Genomic DNA, 24,963 nt, shown 5'->3' with positions numbered 1-24,963 from the left:
ATTCGTCTTTTGCAGTTAGTCATGTGAGGAACATGACGATGGCAAAGACGAAAAGCCTTTTTTTTCCATGACTCATAAATTTTGAAGAAAAACCTGCAATATTTCAGGACTGTGGGTTTTGGGAACAAAATTACAGTTAATCATAGAATCATAGAATAATTTATGTTGGGTGGAATCTGTGGAGGTTATCTCATGCAACCCCTCTCCAAAAGCCAGCCAACTTTTCTCAGGGCCTCGTCAAGCCTTACTCACAGCCTTGTCACACAGCTTTACCAAACAGCTGGTCTGCTTTGTACATTTTCTCCCTTTCAAATGACTTTTTCTAGAGAACACATACAATAGCAAATTGCAATGCAAACGTACAAAGGCTTCTTATAATGCTCAAGTCTCTATCACAACATCTATTTTGAGAATATTTTCAACATGACAAGTCTATTTTTTTCCCTTTATTTCCAATAAAACTCACCAAAAAAAAAATTCCACAAGATTTGATGTTCAGTAGATACCAGGAAAGGGCTAACGTAAGGCTAGACACTGCAGTACATCAGCACATCACAAGAATTTTTCCTGATGAAGTAAACATTCTTCTCTCCTTATATACCACAGTGTGTCTTCCTCTCCCAGCAGCAGTGACTGCAAAGCTCTACCAACACATCCACCTGCATACAGACCTGTCCCAGATGTGGGAAACATGGGGCCAGGTGCCTGCAGCCATCCACTGCCTGCCCTGGGCACAGCCCTTGCTCGTGGCTCCCTGGCAGCCACATCTGGGAGGACAACCCAAGCCTAAATCTTCTCCCAGATCTTTCAATAATAGTTGTTATATAAGTAAAAGTGGTTTATTTTTTAACGTGTAGCTGCATATGTGTTACATAACAATCCTTGACTCCAATTATTTTTTGCTGCAGTCAGCACAAAAGTCGTTCTTGGTTTTTCTATCAATTAGATCAAGGGGGAGCTGTGTACATCATATGCCTGTCTATACATTTAAAAGAGAATCGCTGTAGGGTAATTATAAAGTATCAGATCATGAGGGAAGACACCACTGGGAGAAGGACTGGTTTATGCAGCATGAGCTCAGGGCTATAATTCGTAAGGCTAAGGCAGTGCACAGGAGAGAGCGATGCTGCCCCATGTGTCTCCATTCACTCCCTGCTTTGGCCAACCAAATCACTAGGAGTCAGCATTTTTGAAGAGACCTGCCATGGGAGCCCAAGTGGAAAGTGAAAAGCTCTGAAACCACCTCCTCACTTTCCCGTTTGCGAATGTGTGATCCCACCACTTCCCTCCTCTGCCTTGGGCATATGCATTTAAAGTTCTTTGGGCAAGAATTGTCTCTAATAATACATACGGTACAATGCCTAAAGCTGGCAGTCCTGGTGCTGACTTTGCCCTCTCAGCATCCATGCTATACATGGATGCTATACAATCTAAAATAAATAAATAAATAAAAAGAGCCCTTTAGAACTTAAGAAAGAAGTCGACTCTGGTTAATTACCAAGAGCTTCCCATCAGGTTGACACACTCCCACAGTGGACACACTCAGTGGTAGTTCTTTATTTCTGAGCTTTACTTTAATCCCTCCTCATTTCTCTTGTTTCATTTTCAGTCAGTGCAGGATCCTAATGTTTTTGCCAGCTTATTTTAATGGGATTGTTAGCATCCAGGAAGCCTTGTCAAATAATCATTACATAGTTACTTTCAGGGCCCCCCATGGATACTTCCACTTGTTGCTGTGCATTTCTCTCTGCCCTGTTAGCAGGGAAGATATTTTTCTCACTGGGAAAGCATCAAATTAAAAATGTGGCTCTTCAACCCTGTCCTGGCACCTCAACCAAAGGTGTAGCTGCCCTGTCTGGTTGACAGACCCTTTACACTACTGCTTTGTCTTTGGTAATTCACATTTATGCATTAGGCAACAAAAGGACATTTGTAAAACTCGTCTTGAGTAACAAACTGAACTCTCTCAGTTTTTTCTGGGAGAGACAAATATAGATGGGAACACCCATAACTACCCATAACTACCTTGTTGATGGCAGTTTTCACTCCCACAAGGGGAGAAAATCCAGCACAAAGAAGGTCAACAGACATGTCCGAGGAAGGGTTTTGATGCTGCTTTCCAATGTGCCCTGCCTAGGCAGAATTAAAATGCCCAAAGTTTCTCTACTATCAAAAGAGCTCAAAAAAAGAGACCAGCTCAAGCTGGGGATGCAGCCAAGTCACAAAAACACCTTTGTGTGTCTGTTTCTCCCTTGCAGGTCACATTACTGTATGTGGAAACTGAATTATTTATATTCAGACCAGTTCCCCCCTAATTAGACATTGACCTTGATTTTATTTTTAGTATCCAAAAGCCAGAGAAAGCCTAATGCACCCTAGCTTTCTACATTAAGGAAAGTCAAGTTCCATTTTGGAGCCCCAGACAGCGCATGCTGCATGTTGTTTGCACTGAATTTCATGCTTGTCCAGCCCGGCAGAAATGCAGATAATTATGCTCAATGCAGAATGCATCTAGGCGGCACCAGTCACATATTTCAAGGTGCATTTAGAGTTAATGACAGCAAAACAAATTGCACAGAATAATATCCTTGACAAACTTCACCCCTTTTGGGGTTGGCAAATCATTTGTGAACTAACCTTGATTACCCTGAATTTATTTGTTGTTCATAAATATTCCCCAATTAGTTTCAATGAATAATTTTCAACCTCTTAGTTGTAAACAATTGATAGCTATGAATATTTGTTATTCATTACTGATGTCGTATGACTGGTCATTTTTATTGGACAACTATTTAAAGAGGAGAATAATGCATCCTATTACAAATAGTGTAAATAATAAAGAATCCAAATGACAATTATCAAGTCAAAAAACACTTATCAGAATCCTTGACTCAGAGTTGGTGGGAGTCCAAGAATTAAGAAGTCATAATTAATATAGCCTCACAAATCACAACGAACAAGATCATTTTTGTTCATAAAAGTATTCTTAAGCCACTGCATTTAAGTGTTGTTAATATAACGGGCCAGATGACATACAACATTCTTTTAAGTGCGGCAGCTATTGTTTCAAATGCTTAGAAAATTTACATGGAAAGAAAAACTTGGTAAACACGGTAATAGTTCAGAGCACTTAAAAATACACTAATGAGTCTTTGCAGAAATAGCTATTCTTGACTGGTTATTACAACAGCTTCACAAGAGGATTGCCATCTTGCATAATTTAACAACACTGTTAAACCTTGTGAAGTAAGCAAATGAAAATGCTTTAATTTTTTTTTTTTGTTTTGTTTTGTTTTTTAATATATATTTACTCTCTATGTTAACACTATTAGGAATTAAAACTATTACAAGGAAACCATTTGTTAAGAGAACCTGAGTTCAAAGTTTCACTTGAACAAGCCGTGGTACAGATCTTGAAGCCACGACAGGGACTTTTTTGAACTGATACAAGGTGTAACCACTACACCCTGATGATCCTAATTTGGTGTGTTCTTTACATGGAGAGCAACTGTTAACAAGCTACACAAAAGCATGAGTTTCTTGAAGAACACTACATTAACAACTGCAAATCAAGCACCAAAAAGCTGGAAATGACACTGATTTTGTTATTGATTCCTAGCAAAAGCCTTCTCATCTAATCTGTCCACAATATTCACTTGATCTGGGAACTTTCCCAAGCAAAATAATAATAATAATAATAATAACAACAACAACAACAATTAAAATCTGAAAACTGAAACTTGGAATAGGATGTATCTGGGAAAATCAAAAAGTGGTATGCTGATCCCATTTGTAATTACTTAGCACTATCTGTCAAAAAATGCCAGTCTGTATGTACAACAATGTGAAATACACACTGTAAAGAGGACATTGGTGCTGACATTCCTTTGACCAGGATGCGGGTTCCCAGAGGGATTTTTTCCCTTGAGCCTTGCAACTAAAACACAACCATGAAATTCAACACCCCAGCAAAATCAAGCTTCTCTAAATTGATGAATGTATGTGAAAGCAGCAACATAAGAGTATTTACAGATGACAACAATAACCTTTTCAGTTACTTCATATCTTCACCACCCAAATTATGACCTAAAGGCAAGACTTAAAACCAGACTGCTCTGCAGTAGATATGCTGTTCTGTCAAATGAGAGGTTGAGAAAATGCTAGTATCATTCATCATGCTAATAAAGATCATCAATTTATAATAGTACAAGAAACAAAAAAAAGGAGAATTTTAAATAACTTCTGAAAAATATTTTGAGGAAAAGTTGATGAATAAATGACAACATTAGGAATTAGAAATAATCCCAAGTGTGGTCTAGAAAACTGAACAAGGACCCTGAAGGTCACTCGCTGGACATGTAACTGGAATTTGCCCTAATGCTATGACAAGTGTCACATAATAACTCAAGAGAAAATTAGAAATTTTCAGCAGACATGTGCAGGAAACCTGACAAATGGGGCCCAAGGCCACACACTGAGGAAAAGCAAAACTGAACATCTGCTCATTAACTGGTCCCTGTCCATCATGTCCACCAAATGAGGCTGGGGCTCAGTGTCAGAATATGCTTATTTAATTAAAATCTCATCATCAGATACACAACTTTGCACAACCCCTGACTTCCTCATTTAAAAACAAACAAATAAAAACATACTGTGGGCTTGTCTTTGGAAACTAGTAGTTCTATGAGTATACTTCAGTGTGTAATTATTATAAACAAATCCTTGTGCTGTAGGAGAAAGCCTAAGCTGTGGAAGCAGCAAAAGCAAATCTTCTCAAAGCTTGAATGTCACCACCTTCACCAAAGAAAAGCTTAGTTTTACATCTTCCTATAAAACCATCCATGCCACTGATTTCATCTAAAAGCTAAGATTAGGTAATGGAAGGGTAAAGTAAAGCTTTGATGTTTAGATTTTAGGTCTGCTTGCTACGAGCACCGTAAATTGGTTCTTCAATAGAACGAGGTGAAGACAGACAATGGATTCATCCCTGAGCAAGATGCCTAAACTCAAAAAGCCAATATAAATGTACTTTGGCCTGTCAAAGTGAACCCTGTGAGGTAGATGAGCTATAGAAATGCAGGACTCACCATACATTAGCAATCACAGAGGCACTCTAATCAGGACTGCACTTTAAACTTCTATCTCAAAGGCAACAAAAAGTGTAGGCTGTGTCTGATTGGAGTGAACATTCCTTGATTTATTTCATAGTGTCCTAAAACTTCATTCAAGGTTCTTCTGCAAAGGATAAAATAAAGTGGCATGCGGTAATTGCCTTGACATCCTTCAGGAAAAATCAATAATGAATATGATGGAAGGGTCAGGAAAGAAACAGACCCACTACTGGCCTAACCTAGACGGTTTAAATCAAACTAACTAGATTTGATAAACAGTGAAGCCTCTCTCCTCCCTCTATTTTAGGTGAACTTAGTTAATTACATTGCTCCTGAGAGTGAAGTGCTAATTACATCCTGGCAGAATCCCCAAGCATAACAGGGTTGACACTGTGCACATTTCCTCAGGCACTCAGCTTCCCAGTGTGTTGTGGTCTGGACCCGTGCACCCCTGCCCTCACAAGCCCTCTGTTTCTTCATGAGCAGTGATGGGCAGTCATGATCAATTACGTGCTGAACAGACATCCCAACCAACTCGGCAGACTGAGAACTCTCATTGCCTGCAAAGCAATGATGAACCAAGAGGGGCGAAGGTGGGGAGAAAAGAAGGAAAGGATAATTCTGCTGTCAAATGTACAGACAAGCTGAGATGACTCTGATGAACTGTTACATGTCTCACAGATGCTGCTGATGCTGGTCTCCGGGGCATGAATGCACTTCTGAAAGCCATAACCTTTATATTGGACATGTGAAACAGCAAGATACACAGCTTGTATTTTAAATTCCCCAGAGAAAGGGTAAAATCATCAGGTGTCGAGATTTCTTTTCAGGCCTTAACCCTAACGTGAAATGTAATCAAACAAGTGCTCTTTTACTTCTGAACACTCAGAATTACATTCAGGAAAAAATACATAAACATAGTTACCCGTGATGGTCAGCACCTCCTTGATACTTGCATCAAGAGGGAAAACAGCTGGAGATTCTCTTCACCCTCATTGTCCACTGTGCAAATCCTTCTACGCCTCTATGCACAGAGGATTGCTAATTACTGTTACAATCTAAAGAAAAAGTTGTTTGCAAGGGCCCCTAATTAATGGAGAGTGATACTGGATACCATTTTCCCAGAGTTCAGATACTAGCAGTATGCCTTCTCTTTGCAAGCACAAAGCTGATGAAAAGCCTGTTCATTTTGCAGCTCACATACAGACAACATTTGTTCCTCTATTTTTCAAAATGAGCATATAGTCATCATACCTAATTGTTTACCAAATCCGATACTTTTATATTTCATGCTCCATTCTGGAGCTTGAACAAGAGCAAATAAGGCAGAACTGTAGCACACAGAGGAAGAAAGAAATTGCTCAGAGAATCCAAAGAAGCCTTTATTGTACTTCATGTTCTTTCTAAAACACTGTAATCTCGTTGTACTTTTTGTACCCTATTAGCACCATCTAAGGGAAGAACTTGGGAATCACCTAAAGATGGCACAAGAACTGTAAACAACAGTGAAATCTTTTCACAGTGTTGAAGATCAATGTCAGAATATTTCAATGCAAAAGAGACAAAACAAACAAACAATTAAGTTCTCACATGACTCAGGAAGAAAATTGATTAAAGCCTACTAGTGAAAAGTAACTCAGGACAGTATAACATAAATTACCAAGTGCAGATTTCAAATTAAGCTTAATACTCATGTACAGAAATAAGTAAGAAACCATGAAGCTCTTTTCCTCCATCATCACCAAGTTCCAAATTTGTGGAAAAGGTATAGGATGTGGAGGCCTACAAAAGCCTGAAATTATTGAAAAGAGATTGTGTTTTGTTTGTTTGTTAGTTTTAAATAAACCAATATACACTGTCATTTGGGAGTGAGCAGGGGGCATGTGGTTGTTAATGTTTATCCAATGTAAAAAATAAAGGCTTGGATCCATCATAATGACAATTTTGTGCGACAAAAGATCAACTAATAAATCAACTGGAAAGCTAATATAGCTCAGCAAGTGGCTATAGGTGTAGAAACTACCAGCTGGTTGCTCAACAGGGGCATTCACCATCTACATTTAGACCTCTAACTCAGCTTCTAAGTTTGGGCTTTTATATTTAACCAGCTGAGAGTCACCCTGTTCCTAACTGGGATGCACTGGATGGCTGCTGGGAGGCACAAGGACAATAAGGAGCCCCTGTATGGACCAGTGCCACAGGGGAAACCTTCCACTATCCTGACTGGCCCTTATGGGAGAAAGAGCAAAATGAAAAACCATTCCTGAGGAAGACCCTTCTGGTCACGAGTTCTAATGTATTTCTTAAATTTTAAACCCAAAACATGTATTATGCATTAAGCAATTAAAAATTATTATAAAGATTCTTCCTTGTTAAAATAGTTTTACCAATGAAGATAATAGTAATAATAACAAATAATATATAATATTTATGAGAATCTGAGCCATACCAGCTTGGATTTGCAAAATATTTTTCATGCTCAGTTTGTAAAATAAAGGGACAACAAATTGCAAAGTGAAATGACTAGAATACTGACAAGAGTGAAAAGCTATCTATAATAGGTTCTTCAATGTTACAAACAATTACAAATTGAGATACAATGATATAACACTAAAACCAGTGCAATCCAGGTTAGAAGTAAGACACAAATCTAACAAAGATGACAAATAGCCACTGGCATCCTTTGTGGCATTTTGTGCTGGGATCTCCATCATGCTCATTTTTAAAGCAGGACATGACATCTTTCCAAAGGCTCTGCTATGCTTCAATTAAGAATTAATTAATCTAAGTCCCATCAACTATATTATAAAGGAGGTCAGACCAAAAGATCACAGTGATAAAAAATAAATGCAATTCCTCTTACCTAGACAGTGAATACTTTGTCAAATATCTCTCTTCTTGTTCAAACATTAACACTTCCACATATTAATTACTATTCCTGTAAACTCAGTCACCAGTGCTTATTGAGCTCGTTGTAAATGCAGAAATCTTTATCCATAAACAGTAATAGGGCTATCTATTGCTCACATGATCATTTCTGGTTTTACCAAAGAAAACGTTCAAAACTGGATTTCCATTTCTAGTACTTCATGATTAAAAATGCAAAATTTGCTTTATGGCCTTACTCTAAAATATTCCTTTCAAATTAGGTATCATAGCAAACCCTCCCAGCCCTGAAGGTCTGAAGGTCTATTTCTACAGAATATGTAGAAAGAAAAAAAATCACAGATGTGAACGTAGTCTGTATTTGTCCAGAAGTCTAAACTTCCATCAAAGGAACAGGCTCAGCTCAATACATAGGCTAATTCAGTATCCCAATAACGTAAAGATAAAGGATGCAGGAGCTTTTGCAGCTTGTCAGAAAAGAAAGACCCAAGATGTCTATGTAAACCATCACATGCAATCTCTTGCTGCACATCAGCCCATTAATTCACGCGCTTTCCTTTTTATCTGGCTCTGTAAACAGCTACGGATTGCAGACAGTCAGCAGGTAAAACAAAAGAAAGCAAAACCCAGAGCCAATACAGCAAAAGGCCAAAGAAAACCAACTCAAGAAAAAAAAAGGAGCTTGTTCAATATGACAATTCCAGTCACCCTCAGAAACAATTTTCACCTGCTACAGTGGCAGGGGGAACATGGCAACAGACATGTGCTCAGGTTTGGTTTCCAAAGCCTGTTTCATTCAGCAGTGTTATCTGACTCAGAAGAGAGAAGAACAATGACAATGAAGAAAAAATAGTGCAGTGGTATAAAGGATTGCTAATGGTTTATCAGCCTTTTCATTTTCTGAGGCTTCAGCTCGTACCTACCTATGCACAGTAGTAAACACAATGACAAAGACATTATCCCCAGCTTGCTGGGGGCTGCATGGGGTGCACATGAAAAGAGCAGATAAGCTGAGCCCAGTTTCTAGGAGGTGCCATTATCATAAACAGAACTCGCTTTAGTGTCCCAGCACAGAAGGTAATACACGAATTGCTGTTTCTTCGTGTTAAACCCATTTGATATCCTTTTCAAACAGCACAAATGCCTCTCTTCCCTCTACCTGCATTGCCACTGGAAAATGCCTGTTACTAGAGCCAAACATTTTCTAAAGGTAAAACAGAAGTTTCTACCACCACATTTGTTGATGGAGTAAACTGTTCCTGAAGTCCATTTATAGCAGCAAGGCTTCAGCCAACTCTGCGCAGCCTGACGTAACATGCAAGCCCATGGCCCCTCCTCCTTTCTCCAAACCAAGTCCTGAAGGACTGTAAGAACCTTTCCAGCACATCCAGAGCCAATACAGGCTCTGGCCATATCCACATGGCACATACCACAATGCTGTCCATCATCACAGTAGATTAAAGCTAAACACACCAATGCGTGTGGCTGCCACCTCTCCTGACGTGTTGGCCTCCCTTCAGCCTACTTGCAGCCACTGCAGACAAGCTGATCCCTAGAATAAATCTATTGATTCCATTACCTTTGCTCATAGTAAAAGGTACTTTGTTATATATAGACGCTAGTACAAAGAAACAGTAAGGAAAACATATGCTAGGAACTCTTAAAAAAAAAATACAGCAGTAGAGAAACATTATGATTTTCACCCTCTTTGTGCCCGCCCCATATCTAGGTTCATTACTAGAACGTGTACCTATTCAGGATACTGTATGCTACCTACCATATATGACATTCTTTAATCTAAAAAAAAGGTATATATTACACTTCCTTTAGTGAACAACTTTTGTATTCATACCTACCTGCAAATTACTAAGAACAGTGCTGGTGCTATGAAAATAATAAACTGCAGTAATAAGATGTATTTGTGAACGCACTGGGGCTTGATCAACCCAATGTTCGTGCCAGAGCAAAGATTTCATTTCCACTGAAAAAAGTAGTAAGGTATTTCTCTACAATGGGCTCCAGTGAGCTTTTTAGATCCATCAAAATTACCTTCATCTTTCAAGAATTACATTGGCTTAAAATCCTCAGGTTGCTCTAGGAGCAAGTTAGCTTTGTTATTTTAGATTAGCTTCACAGGGCTGGCTTTGCTCTAGACTGAAGTGAGGAGACTTGAGTCAGAAAGGCAATATGAATATTAGAAATAGTGTATAAAGGTTATATAAAAAACAGAAGGATTCAGAAGAATTGCTCCAGCCTCTAATCAGAGCTGAAAATATAAATGCACAAAACCAACTAAAAAACGGAAGGTTTCAGGATGAGGGTTAGACACGAAGAAGATCTTTTATCCTGCCAGTCCCTTGTTCAGCAGTTCATGGGGCCAGGCTGCAGAGGGGACCTCCTTGCTCTCCTTGGAAGAAAGGGTTTCACTCAACAAGAACATTTATTTAACCAAGAGGATAGTATTATCTAATAACATTACTCCAGGGAGGACACCCGTGGGCTATACAATTTACACAGGTATTTTAATAAATATCATGAATAATAGACAAGGAATATGCACTGGTCCACGTGCTCAAGTAATAGCTCACTTCAGACGTGGAAGTCGCTGTACAGCTCTCAGAGACTGGCTTTTTCCTTTGATTTATCTAGGTCTTTCTGAAATTACTGACAAGCACCCAAGATGCTCTCCCCAGAAAGAAGGACTGTGGGAGCTTGGATTTAATCACCCCAACCCTTGTGTATGCAAGCCACATACTTAGATTTGATGCAGGTGCTGTAAATTTCTTCAAGGGGGGCTAAAGTAGTGCTCAGGAGATACAGCCACACAATTTCAAATCCTATTATTTGTTGACAGGATTTATGAAAGTCCCTCCCACACACTGGTTTGAAAGTTAGGCAACTCATTTCTTCCCACACTTCCTCAGGCATCAATCTATGGCCCTTAGCTATGCATCCGCACATGTTATTGGCTTGCTTAATTGTAATTCTGCAATATTTAGATACCTGCAGAGGGAACACTGCCATCACTTCACATTATTTTTGAAGCCTCCCTGTTTGTTCCCTTTGCTATTCTGCTTCCCTTCCGCCCCAGAACATGTCACAAGGGTGCTGTAATGGGCACGCTTCATTGAAGTGGCTGTCTCTAGCCATACAAACAGGGCAACGAGGCAGCAGAGCAGAGCATGCCTTACACTTCTTCAGGCTCTCAAGCCTTCACAGGACAAAACGGGTTTTCTCGTGGTCACTTGTGAAAGATCTGTTTGGCAGGGACACCAGGTAGTTACTTGGTTCATCCCAAAGCATGCTGAGCTATACATAAACCACCCTTAACAGGCATTTATCTAAGCTGCCTTTAAGATCAAGCAAAGAATCTCTCTAGGGCAGCACAGTACTTAATTGCACTTAGCATTAGAAAAGTCTTCTGAGGTCCAAACTAAATACTCCTGGCTGCAGGCATGCATAGATACAAGTCTATTACAGCTTCTCACAGCGAGCACTTTTTCCTTAATGGCACCTATCTATATATACTAAGATGATGTAAATCCTCAGTTTCTTCTTTCCTGAATTAAATTAGGAAAATTAAATTACAGTAGTTCTTCCAGAATTTAACATCTTGTAAGCAAGAAAACAAAGCCTCTTGCCATTCTCATCCATTACTCATCTTAGACAGAAAACAGATAAGGCCCCCAAAGTGCCACAGAAGATGAAGAAATCATGCACCTTAAATACAGTTCTTGGATTCTTCACAGAGTTACGTTTGCCTTTGCTATGGCAAATAAGAAATATTAACTCTTACTTAGTTTGGGATGGAAAAACATTGGGTTCAGTCAACTAATAATGCCTAATTAATTACTCCCTGTTTAAGCGTTGCATTTTGGGGTGTTTCCTTCCTAAACATACTTTACAGGAGTATTTGAAAACTTGACCTTCTTGATCAGCAAAAAGTTCCCAAATTTCTGGAGAATTCTGATCCTTTTCTGCAAAGTCCCTGCAGTATACTCATGCTCAAATCCAGAAGCTGAGACCTCAATGAAAATATAGAAGTGGACCAGACCAACAACTAGAGTTCATTTAATATATGCCCATGCATGACTTGGCCATTGACATTGAAGACTTATTTCCCTACAGTTTTCAACCAGCTAGGAACATACACTACAATGATTTTGTCTGGAAAACACTCCCTTTCTGTTTTAGGAATAGCATGTTGGGTTAGGTCACTTACCTCTTGTATCTACCATAAGAATGGAGAACATTAATTTATCATGACAACAACCTTGTGCATATTTCAAGCTGGTTTCTCTTCCTGCAGTCTGCATACACAAATTCAGGCTTGCTAAGTATTGTGTTCCTCCCAGAGCTTATGTCCTTATCCTGAATTCATCTCTAGAGTTTTCTTTCAAACAGCTTTCTTGTTTAGAGCACAAAACACTGTGCTCTTTTCATTCCTGGCTTTCCACCAGGTCAGAAAGCATGTTCACCTCATTCTTTAAGTAGGACTTGTAAGAGAAATCCTATTTGACTGATTTGGGGGATGTATTGTCTCTCTGGTTGAGAAAAGGGACAAGCACTTGCTCATCCACTTTCACCACAACATCCTCCACAGCCAGTTGTAATCTCTGTCACAGAGGTTCCAAAGTACCTGACAGGAACAACTGGGTTTTACTGGGGTGTGTAGAGCAAAACCACATGCAAAGTGTGGCCCCTTTGGGTTCCCGCTCAGCTGAAACACTGCAGATCACAAAGCAGAGTGCTCAGTATGAGAGCGTTTTTTAAAACTTTTACAGATTTTTGGAATATCTCTTGGGAACACCCACTGATGTTCTTCAAGAGTACTACACAAACTTGGAGGAAAAATTACCTCTGTGTCAGGAGGTTACATAGCAATATCTATGGAAAAGGGAAGGAGAAATCACTCACCTCACCCCATTTAGTGAAAAAAGGAAAAAAAATCATCACTAGAGAAAGTACATCAAACCCACTGCTGGGAGCCTGTCACCACATTTCTGTATCTAGGTGCTTCACACAAATATTCAGGTACTTCATTTCCCCCTCCTCATAGCAAGAACTTACATGAGAAAGGAGCCTAAAAAGAGCAGCACAGAATAGGCAGTGATTTTTGTCACCCTAAAGAAATCCTTTTCTTTCTGTACTGTCAGTTCAGGCAGGAAAAAAAAAAAAAAAAAAAAAAAAAAAAAAAAAAAAAACAATGTGCACCATCTCAGCTTCTCCTGATTCACTGTGTTAGACTGCAGTCCATCGTCTCAGGCATTCTCCATCTTTTCCCAAAGTCATTGGCAGGAAAGGACATGTTGCTGCCAGAAAGTCATACTTTGCCCATCTTGACATATCTGCCTTATTCTCTGACACCATTCAGTGTCATCTTTGCCCTTTGTGGCCTTTCCTTTTGACTTGTATCGTGTTCTTCTGTCACCTCAAAATGCTCTAAACAGGTTTCAACAAAGCTTGAAAATACAGTCTCTGAGCCTCAACGATTTCCTTCAAAAATATAATGTCTTTAATATTCAACCCCTCTCAACCAACTTTTGCCATTGAGTAGTCTACCTGTTCTCTACCATGCTACTGTGTTGGCAACCTTGGTGACAGCAGTACTTTATTCCTAAAACCTTAATCTCTCCAAATCCTGGAATTATGCATTTCTATTTCATGTCTGTTCTTTCCTGTGGGTCACATCTTTGTCCAGTCTAAAGACTTCAAAGCATATCTTACCTTGTACCTTGCTGGTCTAATGCTCAGTCAATGCAAATATTATTGTTGCATAGATTTTAATAATTTTCAATGACAATTTCTTTCTGTTAATCTGAGAATGTAGTGTTTCACTGGTCCAGAACTAAATCCTCAGTTTCTGGAATACTGTAGACAAAAGCAGCCAAGAGTAGACCTAAAATGTGCTACAAATGGATTCATTAAAACATCAAGCCAGGTTCTTCCAAAGCACGTTTCCCACAAAACAGTTATTTTCCCCAGGGCAGCCCTGCCTCTCACTGAACTCTCGCTGTGTCTTACACCCACTCCTCGATAGTTGCTTCTTTCTCTCCCATGCTTGAGTCTTTGATCTTGCTGGTGAGGAAAGAGGCAGCCTTTAGTTGGTCCAGCCTGTCTCGGCAGGTGGTTTCTTTACTACACCCATCTGTGTGCTGTACCACAGCCAGCTGATCGTTTCCTTCACTGATGCATAATGACTTATTTTGAACCCAGATCCTCAGGAGTCGTATGCAATTAAACTCTGACTGATGGGCCTGGAGCACAGGAATTGTTTCCAGGTTCCTGTTCTGCTCAACCCATGTGCTCCTGGTGGACACCCGTGTTCATTGGCCTCGCAAGAGACTGCTCCATCTATAGTAAGGTCTCTGCATCCTCATCACCTACTGAATGGTAGTGTATTACAGTTCAGCATGCAGAGAGCCTGAGGCCATCTTACTGTGTAGCAGAGGAAAAATAGGAGCACAGTGTAGTGGGATCTTGATAGCAGTATTGGATTACACGCTTTGAGAAATGGAATAAAAAAAAAGATATTGAGACAGAAGAGAGGAGACAAGTAGATCACATTAACGGAACAGATATATTTATTCTTGATATGCAGCTTGCCCTAAGTAAGCAGATTTTTTCTCTCCATTTGTATTTAGTTTGCAAAAACCTCCTCTGATTCAAATAACTAAAGAATAAGCTCCCTGGGTTCCAGTACATGGACTGATAAATAGTTGTGTTGGTCTTTAGCAGCCTGCATTTTTACCTCCAAATGACTGAAATCTCCCAAACTTGAAAGATCTGTCTTCATTTCTGAGATTGACGCATAGCAATTCCTGAATCATCTTCAGCAGTGTTACAACTGTGGTTAGAGCAGCACGGCAAGCAGCTCTGCACCCAGCTGGGCCCCTGTCTCTACCTGAGCTTCTGTTTTGCTGTTGTAAGATGCACACACATCGTACTGCACTGCAGACAGCCCTACCATAGCATCTCTCACACCACAGGGAAGGGGGTCAAGAGGCTGCCGAGGGCCAGGAAGACAGCTGGAGAAGGGTTCAGGAGAGTGCTCCACTGACAGACCTTCATGGAGAGAAAGGGGAGCTGGGAGAGAGGGACTGAGGAGGAGAAGATGAGTTTGCCTGCAAGGTGGGCTCTGAAAACAGATTTTGACAAGTTTTGATATGTGAAAATTTCCTTTTCTGCAAGGAAAAGAGGCTTGCATTCTACAGTGACACACTCCTGAAGCAGTTTTGTTATTTTAACTCCTAAAATAAGGAGTTATTTTAGTCCTGCTGAAGCCTGGCTTGTTTGATTCATTTCCCCACAAATACATTGATGTGATGTTATTCCCACCACGCGAGGGCCAATATAAGGAACTTGTTGCATTTCAGCCAGGTTTGCAGTGAGTTGGTAGGCAAGAATCATGCAGCTAGCTCAAGGCTAGCTAACCACGATATAAAACACACACCAGACCCTTGCTCAGAGGTCCCCTTCCTAACACCAGGTCCTGGGAACTGAAAACAGTGTCTGCCATATCCTGTGCTGCAACACCTCTGGGTGACTGAGAACAAGCAGATCAGTGGAGGCCCCTCAGATGAAGTCTTGAGGAATTTCTTTGCCATTCACTAGCATTGAACAGACTAACGTCTGTCCCTGGAGAAGACTTTCAGATTGTTCTCCTGTATTTTCTCATTTGTTTTCTCAAGGACTTTGTCAAGGAGAATACTCCTAATGTATTTACTAGACAGGCATATACCCACAGCAAAGTCTTTTTTTACATAATGTATAGCTTTTCTACCTAGTTCTTCCAAAGCCTTAAATACAGAAAGTTAATAAAATAAACTTATTTTTCTCCCTCCAACTGAGTTGCCAGATTTTCTTTCCTCATTAACACTGTATAATATACCCTTGATTTGCAGCCTTACTAAACTTGAAGAATTTTTTGTAATACAATTATAAAGTTTGGTTTAGAGATGAAACAGAAGGCATTTAACCTGTCAAAACCAAAGTTCAAGCCTGCAACTTCCTGTTGCAGATAACAGACCTGATCCTGGAGGTTTTTGGTTTTTACGTAAGAAAACCTCTGAAGTTTGGGAATTTTCAGGATGTGGGGATTCACAGTGAAATACAGCTTCAAATCCCTGCTATCCTGTCCAAGGGCACAATAAATTGCTCTCGCATTGGGAGTCTAATGAAGATAAAGGGAAAGGAGTCCTCCCCCCAGTCTGGCATCCTGGTGCTGCTAATGAGTTGTAAGGGTTACAGCAGCAGCCAAAGCACCTAAATACCCTCTAAAACGAGACTGTTTCAGTGGGAGCAATGCTAGAACAGAATTAAACATGGTGTCCCTGCCCTCTGCCCCCCTTGTCCCTCTGCCCCCTCCCCCCCCCCCCCCCAAAAAAAAAAAAAGAAAGAAAAAATCCTTTATGAACATTGCTGAATATTAACTTAGTGTCAGGTCAACCAGTCACAACCTACTGCCACTCCCTCCCCTCTGGGGAGGAAATCTCAATGACAATACTCAGCTGATGACAGTGAAGGATGGATCAGAGGGCACAGCCAGCACAGCACAGCCTTGATTCCAACCCGTTTTAAAATTTTTCTTCCTTTTTAGACTTTACACTTCACTCTCAGTGTCACCAAAGAATGGTGTTTTTCACCCATGGCATTTTCAGGGCACAAGCTATGTCAACTACAATATTATTTATCTTAGTCTTAGTCTTATTATCTTAGAAGCGCAACACAACCCATGATTATTCAGCTAAGGGAGTCCTATTTCTGTACATCTCTCTTTCATTCACACATGCACTGGAAACACGATCCTTTTTCAGTACGTGCTAGGGTAAATGAGGATTCGTTTCAAAGTTGTGAAGATAACACAACCTAAAACTGACAAGCTTAAAACTGAACTTTATATTTCTGGGGCTGAGAGCTTTAGTTACAAACTGATTCAGCACTGAAATTTTGATGCCCAGTTCTAGTTCTCCAAGTTACCCTTTCTATTCAGATTATGCAGTTAACAAATGTCCTGTTTTATTTTGCAGTTGATTATTGCATTCACCTTGTATTCACCACCAAGCAAAAGCACCTCTGCATGTTATCTTATGTTATCACATTTTACTATTAACAACAGGCTATGTAATGAAGTCAGAAACTCAGAGAAGAAACCCTCAATATAAATAACCTGTAGAGCAAATGGAGAGAGAGGGAAAGCAGTTATGAAAATGCCCAAGAAGTCTGTCTATACAGAGAGCATGCAGACATTATAGTGTAACACACCTGAAGGTATTTGCATTTGAAATCTTCCCCCCTGTTGGGTTGCTGAGGAGACAAACAACTTGAGCTTCAGGGTTCATGTAGTCTAGTCACAAACACCATCTCAAGCTTTAATTTACAAAACAAAACAGAAATCGTGGGAGGGGGGCAAAGAAGAGCAGGAGAAGAGGCAGACAATGAGGGATTATTTGGCACCTATACCAAATGTGAAGACAACACCTCAGTCATGGAAGACCTGCCACCAAATTGCTGGGGGAACACAGTGAAGGACAATCCAGCTGGAGAAATTGAGGAGATCTAACATTAGAAACAGGGCAGGCAGTGATGGTGGAGCCTTGTTTTTGTCACAGGTTAGATTTGACAGTGGGTAGCACGTGGAGTGAAATTGAACCAAGAGGGAAGGGAATCACTTCAGAAATGGCAAGACAGATGCTGTCCATCTACATGTCACAAACTGGATAACAATAGAAAATACCCAACTATCCATGTGGTCAGGATGTCTTTCTACAGCACAGAATAAGGTATACTCTGCACAGTGCTGGTGCCAAGACTCATGCAAAAGTCTCCATTACTGTTTGAATCGACTTATGAGCTATTTTTCTTACAATAGCCTTTTCAAAATATTACTAATAAAAGCATCTCCTGCTGCTCTGACAACACTCTGCACTGCTCAGTCCAAATCAGACTAACTTCTTGTTCTTGCTGTCTCCTGAACCTTACCTGGCCTCTTTTCCAACTGCCAAGCATCTCTGCATCTTCCTATTCACTCCCAATCTTCTGTCTCTCCTCTACTGCTCCCCTCTCTCCAGGCCACCATCTCTCTCCAGCTTTTCCCACAAAACCTGCTATCCTTGCAACGCTATTCACCCATCCCACCTCTTCTTCAAGTCTCCCCTCCCCTTAACACATTCTTCTAACAGATACAGCAATACTGACTGTTATATATGGAGTGGTAATTCGTGTCGAGAAAATGGTTGATATTAATAAAGAAGGGGGAGATTTGGGAATGTGGCCATGGGGATTGGAAAACCCCATGGTTGAGATAACATTAGACTCTTAACGACGAGGCCATCAGGAATATAAAAGAGTTTAGAGGGAACAAAGAAGGGTGATTCAGGAGACTCCATGCAGTCTCCAGGTTTCTTGTTCTCCAGATGGTTCTCTTGTTCTCCAGCCATTAAGGCATGGATGTTTCTGGGTGTTTGCTGTTGTTGTTACATTCAAAGTTGTCTGACCAATGAAAAGTTGTTTGGAAAAGAACTGCTGTGGAGAGAAGGGTATAAGAGGGGAGCCTGCCCTCAAGATAAAAGAAAAAAGGCAACACGATGAAGTTACATCAATAAAGAAGCAGGAAAAAGAAGTGAAGAGGAACAGGCTGGCAGAATGGAGACCAGGACAGGAACAGGCACATTGATCACCTCATGAAGATAGGTTCGGCCAGACTCAGCAAACTGCTCAGAGAAGCTCGTACAGAAAGTCGCTGGAAATAGGCGCACTGGAGCTGGAGAGAAGCTCGAGCTGAGAGAAGCGGACCTGTGCACACAACTGCCTCTTGCTGGTAAGCAGTTGCGCATTATGGGGAATCATATGTCCTTAGGAACAAAGACTGTCTTGGTAACCTTACAGCTTATTCTCCTTATTAACAATCGGACAGTTTATGAGCCTGAAATATGGGACCAAACTGAGGTCAAGGTGTGGGACTCTGCAACTAAAAATGACAAGATTGCAGTGGGATTGCTCGGCACCTGGCAAGCAACCTCTGAGGCCTTAAAGAGCCTTGTGGGACCACAGTCAGAAACGTGTGGTTTGCCAGATAGTGAGGGAGCTGCGGGCTCCTTTACTGATCAGACTGCTACACCATGGGCCCCTCTGCTGCTACAGCCATCGAAGGCTTTTGCTGTTTTGCCCCCTGCTGACCTGGACGTGCCTTTTGACCCAGGCCTATTGGCCTTGAAAAGGAGATGGATATGCTTTTTCTTAGACCTGTGAAGAACGGGATACATAAGGCCTGAAGACCGAGTTGCTTGACAACTTAAAGTGAGACATACTATTCAGAAGGAATGGAAAATGGAGACTTGTTAGTAATTAAGTAAAGGAATGGAAAATGGAGACTGTTAAGTTATGGAACTTAAAGGATTGTTTGTTACCTATCCTGATTGTATGTATGTATAGGCATACTCGGGTTATTATGTAAAGCAATGTTCTGTATACATGTATTTAGAATGTTTGATGTTTGTGTGTGTGTGTTGGTGGAGCGTAGACTCCCCGCACACCCAGCGCTGTTTACTTGCCTTTTATACCTTTTAGAAATATTTGTTTTATAAATATTATAAAATTCAGATTGACTTGAGACCTCATTTTTAACACTGACCTCCTTTCCAGAAAAGAGTTTGTAATAATGAGCAAAGCCCTCTGATGTTTTGCAGATCTAGTTCCAGCTAGAAAAGCACCCTAGTTCTTCCCAATTTCTCTTCTAAAAGAACATGAAAAAGTAACCTTGCTGCTAAACAGGGGAATTAGCAAGTAATCTAGTGTCCTTCGGTGTGTCTGCTGTCTTTCCAACATCTTTGGTTTGCATAAACTGGATGTATTTCAGGAAAATCAGTCTTAATAATTCAGGTTGAGTCTGGTTGGTGCTCAACACTTAGAAGTGAGTTAGCATTTAAAATGTTCATAGTTGTCATACACATTTAAAGGACTGGCTCTGACAGCCATGAACGCAATACAGCAACCTCATGCTTTGTGACAGCAAGAGTACTTGAGGAAAAGAAGCTGATGATTGCTAACAGAGACTCCAAATGATTATTTAACTACTTCAGAATCTAGAGGTTGAGGTAGAAGCTTATCCATCAGAGTCCCACTCCTGGAGCTACAGCAATACATGTTGGTCCCCTCCAAATTTCCAGTCCACAAGTCCACTCACAGTGATTAAAATCCTCCTGCACCAAGGTGAGAACAATCCCCACATTGCCACCTGCAGCAGCACAGCACCAGGACAAAAATATGTCAGCCTTGCACTGCAAACTCTCCTTTCATATTACCTGCATGGAAGACTGATCTTGGTATTTGCATGAGAACTTCAGACACACAGCAGTACTAGCACAGTAATACAGAAGATTAAAAAGTCTGTGCCCCCGATCCTTATAGCATTAGGGACATAAATAGAATTGAGCTGCTTACATAGGCACTTTCAGGATGAAATTATTTTCAGACAAGAAATATTACTTTTCCATTAAGTATATGTACCTAAAGAAAAGAGTAAGCAATTCAAATTAAACCATCTGCTATACCAGGACAGGAGCAGCCTTCTCTTCATACACATCTCCTTCGCCTGTGCTCCCCAGAGCAGCAACCTCCATTCCCTTTTGGCTGGCCAAGCAAGTACAGCCCAAGCTGTCTCAGTTCCCTTAGACAGGACACATCTCCTACATCACGAGACAGTGCAGGTGATCAGGGAATAAAGCAGAATCAACATCCCTCCACCCTTGTTACAGAGCCAGTGCTCAAACAAATTCAGACCACAACCAGACCTCATTCAGTTCAGCCCCCAGGAACACATGCTCCCACGCACAGCAAGTCACAACACCACCCAAGCCTTCTTCAAAATTTATCCTCACCCTAATTTAATTAATCAGAAAGATATCATCTCAGTCTGCCACCCAGGTAGCCAAGGAGGAGGCCAAAGCTGCCTTTTTCTTCTTTGGTTAAAGCTTATTTAAGAAAGAGAAAACCGAGTTTGAGAATAATCATTGAGTTTCCCCTCCTTCCAAATATTACTTTCCACTTTTAGATCGCAGTGTGTCATCTGGATGAGCACCTTATCACTAGCCAACAGGAGAAATTCAGTGTTTGTATTTATATTTGCATTTATATGGCATTTTCTACACTGTATCTCAAACCACTGACAGAGCAATGAATCACAGACCTGGGGAGTGGTGGCTACATGCATCGCAGCAGCAGCACGCAAGCGGTACAGCTGGAAATGCTTTGGGTGCTAATTAATCTTGGCTGCTACTAATTCACAGAGAGGAGAGCCTGGCCTGACAGTTTTGGCTCTGCATTGCAGTTTGGAAGGGAGCTCAGAGAGACAGCATCAAAATTTGCTTGGGAACATCTGACATTGTGTTTCATTCAGGAGATGGGACCAGCACAGTGCTCTCAAAGGACAGCACATGCTGTAGGTGCCTGACTATAACACTACAGTGTGCTGTGGGGTTCAAGTAACTTCTTCTTTTATTTGGGTACACAAACAGAATACATCTGAACTATCTGGGAACTTAGAAGAACAACTGGAGACATACTTAAAACTCACTGGGTATGCTCAGGAGAGGAAGAAAAGAAAAAGAAAAAAACCACCAACAACAAAACCTACTACTCAGCTTTCAAAAGATACTACAAAAGCTATAAAACTCAGCCTGCACAGAATGTGGCTCTGGATCTTTGCAAAACATGGATAAGGCTTGCAAAAACAAGGGGATCAAACCAGAGCACATGGTTCTCATCTCTGAGATGAATCTTTAATTCAAGATTCGGGACTACAGACAGCACAGATCTGGCATGACTGCAAGACTTGCTATGCTATAGGGAGCAACGCAGTGATCACACAATTAATAACACAGCCACTTTGGATGTGCAAATAAGCTTGCTTCCCACTGAAACGGAGACGCTTCCAGGGTCACTGAAACTGCCCTGCAATGCTAGCAGGGAGTAATTGCTGTATTCATGAGCAAGTCGGGATTCCCGCAGGACAGCCCCTTGCATGCAACTAAAAGGAGGGGGAGTGTCCCCTAACACCCTTCTCCTGTGCCTCCTGCAAAAGGTTGCCACATCAGGGCCCCAAATAATTCATGTTTCTCATTCCTCATCAGCCCTCGCTGTCCCTCTCATTCCAGCAAACTGGGTAGTACTGTCGAGGCTGCAGACTGCTCTGATTAATTGCTCTCATTAACAGCTCATTTTTAAATTTCCCTTCATTCTAATACAGAACTTTCCTCTGGAACAAGAACTGCAATAAGTGAAAAGCAGCAAGGAATACACCAGCAGGACCCAGTGGCTGGCAAACAATGACAACTTTCCCCAAAGGGAGAAAAAGGAAAAGGCAACCCCTCCAAAGATGGGGATGAGCAGTTGAACCCAACACAGACCCACAGAGGCTGTACAAGTCCTGCAGCATCCCCACAGCCCTTCTCCTGCCTCTGGTGCTGCCCCAGAGGTAACAGTGGGGACTTGATATTCAGTTAGAGGACAGGCAAGTTTCTCTATAGAAATGGCACATTTCCAGCAGGATTTTCTTTGAGATGTGGGTGAAAACTGTATAAAGTGCCAAGCAGTTCTTAGAGGTGAATCAGGGGACTTGCTGCGACTTACCAGAAGCATGGAAAAATAGCAAATATCACTCTTTTCACTTTAACATTGACAAACACACACACTGGAACAGAATGAATGAGAATGTAAACTTGAAAAATTAGGGAAACAGAAACATGTTTTTATCCTGAATGGAGGAAATCTTCAAGTTACTACATACAACAGTCCAAAGCAATTATTCAAATGCACTACCAGTGAACAAGGGGTGAACGATGATTGTTCCTTATGGATTGCTTTTAACAAGTGCAATACTCAAGAAAGAGGTATTTTTCTACATAAGACTAGAACATGCAGGCTTAGCCATCTATCACTACCATTCAGCTGTACTGGGGTGTAATTGATAATTTAACTAGCCTTGCCCTGGCAGATTCTGGAGTCATCCTGTTGCTATAATGAGTGTGTTCAAAGTGTCTTGCTCACAAATTAAAGGTTCTTAACCACCATTCCTGATTATGGAAAAGGAAAAAAAGAAGGTCCGTCTTGTTACTGTCTGAAAGATGCTAACAGGAGAAAACTGTTCTGTACTGCTGTCAGTCTTTGAATACATGGAGTGAGAGCAGCAAAAAGTTCCCGCTGTCCCCAAACTTCCTGCTTCATCACTAGTAGAAGCAGATGAAGGTCACCATGAGCCATAGACATAATACAGCTTCTCCAGATATGAAAATGGAGTTTAAAAATCATAATAATTAAAAATAATAATAATGATAAAATGCCAGTCCCAAGTCTAGTTCTTCTTCCAGTATAGTTTTTAAAGGCAATAAAGGCATTTAGTATTCTTCCTGTTGCAACTAAAAAGAAATTATAGTTTACAACACAGGCCACATGTAAAATAATGCTAAATTAGAACAGAGGAGCACCTAATACGATGTAATTTGGCAATTATTAAGTACCTGCTGAACTATAACTTCAGGACTGAGAGATTTTTTGCACTGCATAAAGGATAAGGTATTCCTGTATTTAGGGAAATTAATAATTAGCTGCATGCTCAGTAAATTGCAAATGTATCCCTGGCCTTCCTTGTTGCTGGATGCTTAGTTAGAAGCCATTTAGGAACAATTAACTGAAAACCAGATCATCCCTACAATCAGCCCATGATAGCTCAGATTGCCTGGAATTTCTCAGCTGCTGTGCACTGATGTATGCTTAAAAACAAAACAAAACAAAACCCTAATATACCAACTCAGGTTCCTTGTAATCATGCTCTGCATTTCCCCATTTTTAATTCTGGCAATTAAAATTATTGCTTAAAGGTTCACAGCCTGTAAATCCCAAGCTCCCCCATATGTCAGGTTGTGGTTCAGTTCTGAGAGAGGCAATTCCTCTGGAAAGCCCAGTCTGACACAATCAAATGCATCTTGTCAAAGTCCAGCTAATCACAGCCCCACACTTAATCACATCAGCTCTTTCAGTTAAACCCAGACAGCATCACGTTGGGGGATTCTTGCAAAATTCAATACCGCCTAGTGTTCAGGTGACCCAGATCACAGCTCATTCTCCCACTTGATACTGCTTTCTACAAATATTCATCACTCATTAAAGCCGGTGTCACAAGTTGATGCATGAAAGTTTCTGAGAACTCGGGCACATCCTGCAAGATGCCTGGCTAGAGATCGACAGCTTGGCTTAAAACTTCCATTTGCAGTCTGAGAGCAGCTCGAGGAGCACCGCTGCGCTATAAAGACAGATCAGGGGATGCACTTATTTTCTGATACTCCGTCTCTCTGCTCTTTGGAGATACGAACGAGCAGAAGAGATTTTCCATTAAAAATTTAAACCAGGTGGAATGCAGTGGGTGTGAGAATAAGGTTGCTCAGAGAGTAAACAGAGGAGATGAGAAACCTCTCTCCGTGGGAAAGCCCATGTCCTGCAGGGAGGTGTAAGCAATAGCACACCATGCGGCTGTTCTATTTACAGAGCATATGGCTATTTTTGAGAGAAAGGCAATGGAGGATCTCTGCAGACCCTCGGCAGGAGTCTCTTGAGGCGACCAGAGGTGGTCTCAGAGCTGCTCTCTGCAGCTCAGAGAGCTGTGTGAGAGCAATCCCCGCTGAGCCCGGCAGCAGTCAGCCTGTGCTCCTTGGGTCTAGGACCTGCTAGGGGAAGATGCTGCTGCTTCTGGCCCCAACTGCCAAGCATCAGCACCAGCCCATTTACCAGTCCTACAAATCCTCATACTTAAGTAAGTGTGGGTTTTGCTGGCTTTAGCAATTAATAGCACTCTAAGTCTCGCTAAACAATCAGCAAAAGGCACCATAGGCAAGCACTAAGATGCTCTCATTAAAAACTCCCTACAATTTTATTGATATTTAATGGAGAAAATACTTTCAAAATATCCAGCTAT

At 40.9% G+C, this 24,963-nt stretch overlaps 2 long non-coding RNA genes across 2 annotated transcripts in view; one reads left to right on the top strand and one right to left on the bottom strand.

Moving 5' to 3' along the window:
- The window catches only part of LOC137863751 (uncharacterized), a 130,628-nt gene that overhangs the window by 12,252 nt on the left and 93,413 nt on the right, over positions 1–24,963 (bottom strand). The window lies entirely within an intron of this gene.
- LOC137863752 (uncharacterized) overlaps positions 18,021–24,963 on the top strand; it is a 128,187-nt gene continuing 121,244 nt past the window's right edge. Inside the window, exon 1 of the long non-coding RNA XR_011101116.1 lies at positions 18,021–19,424. This is a non-coding gene — a long non-coding RNA (uncharacterized lncRNA). The remainder of the gene's footprint in view (positions 19,425–24,963) is intronic.

Source organism: Anas acuta, chromosome 13, assembly GCF_963932015.1.
Source record: "Anas acuta chromosome 13, bAnaAcu1.1, whole genome shotgun sequence".
NCBI classification, from domain to species: domain Eukaryota; kingdom Metazoa; phylum Chordata; class Aves; order Anseriformes; family Anatidae; genus Anas; species Anas acuta.
The sequence above is the reverse complement of the archived record's forward strand: the minus strand, read 5'-3'. Positions and strand labels throughout refer to the sequence as shown.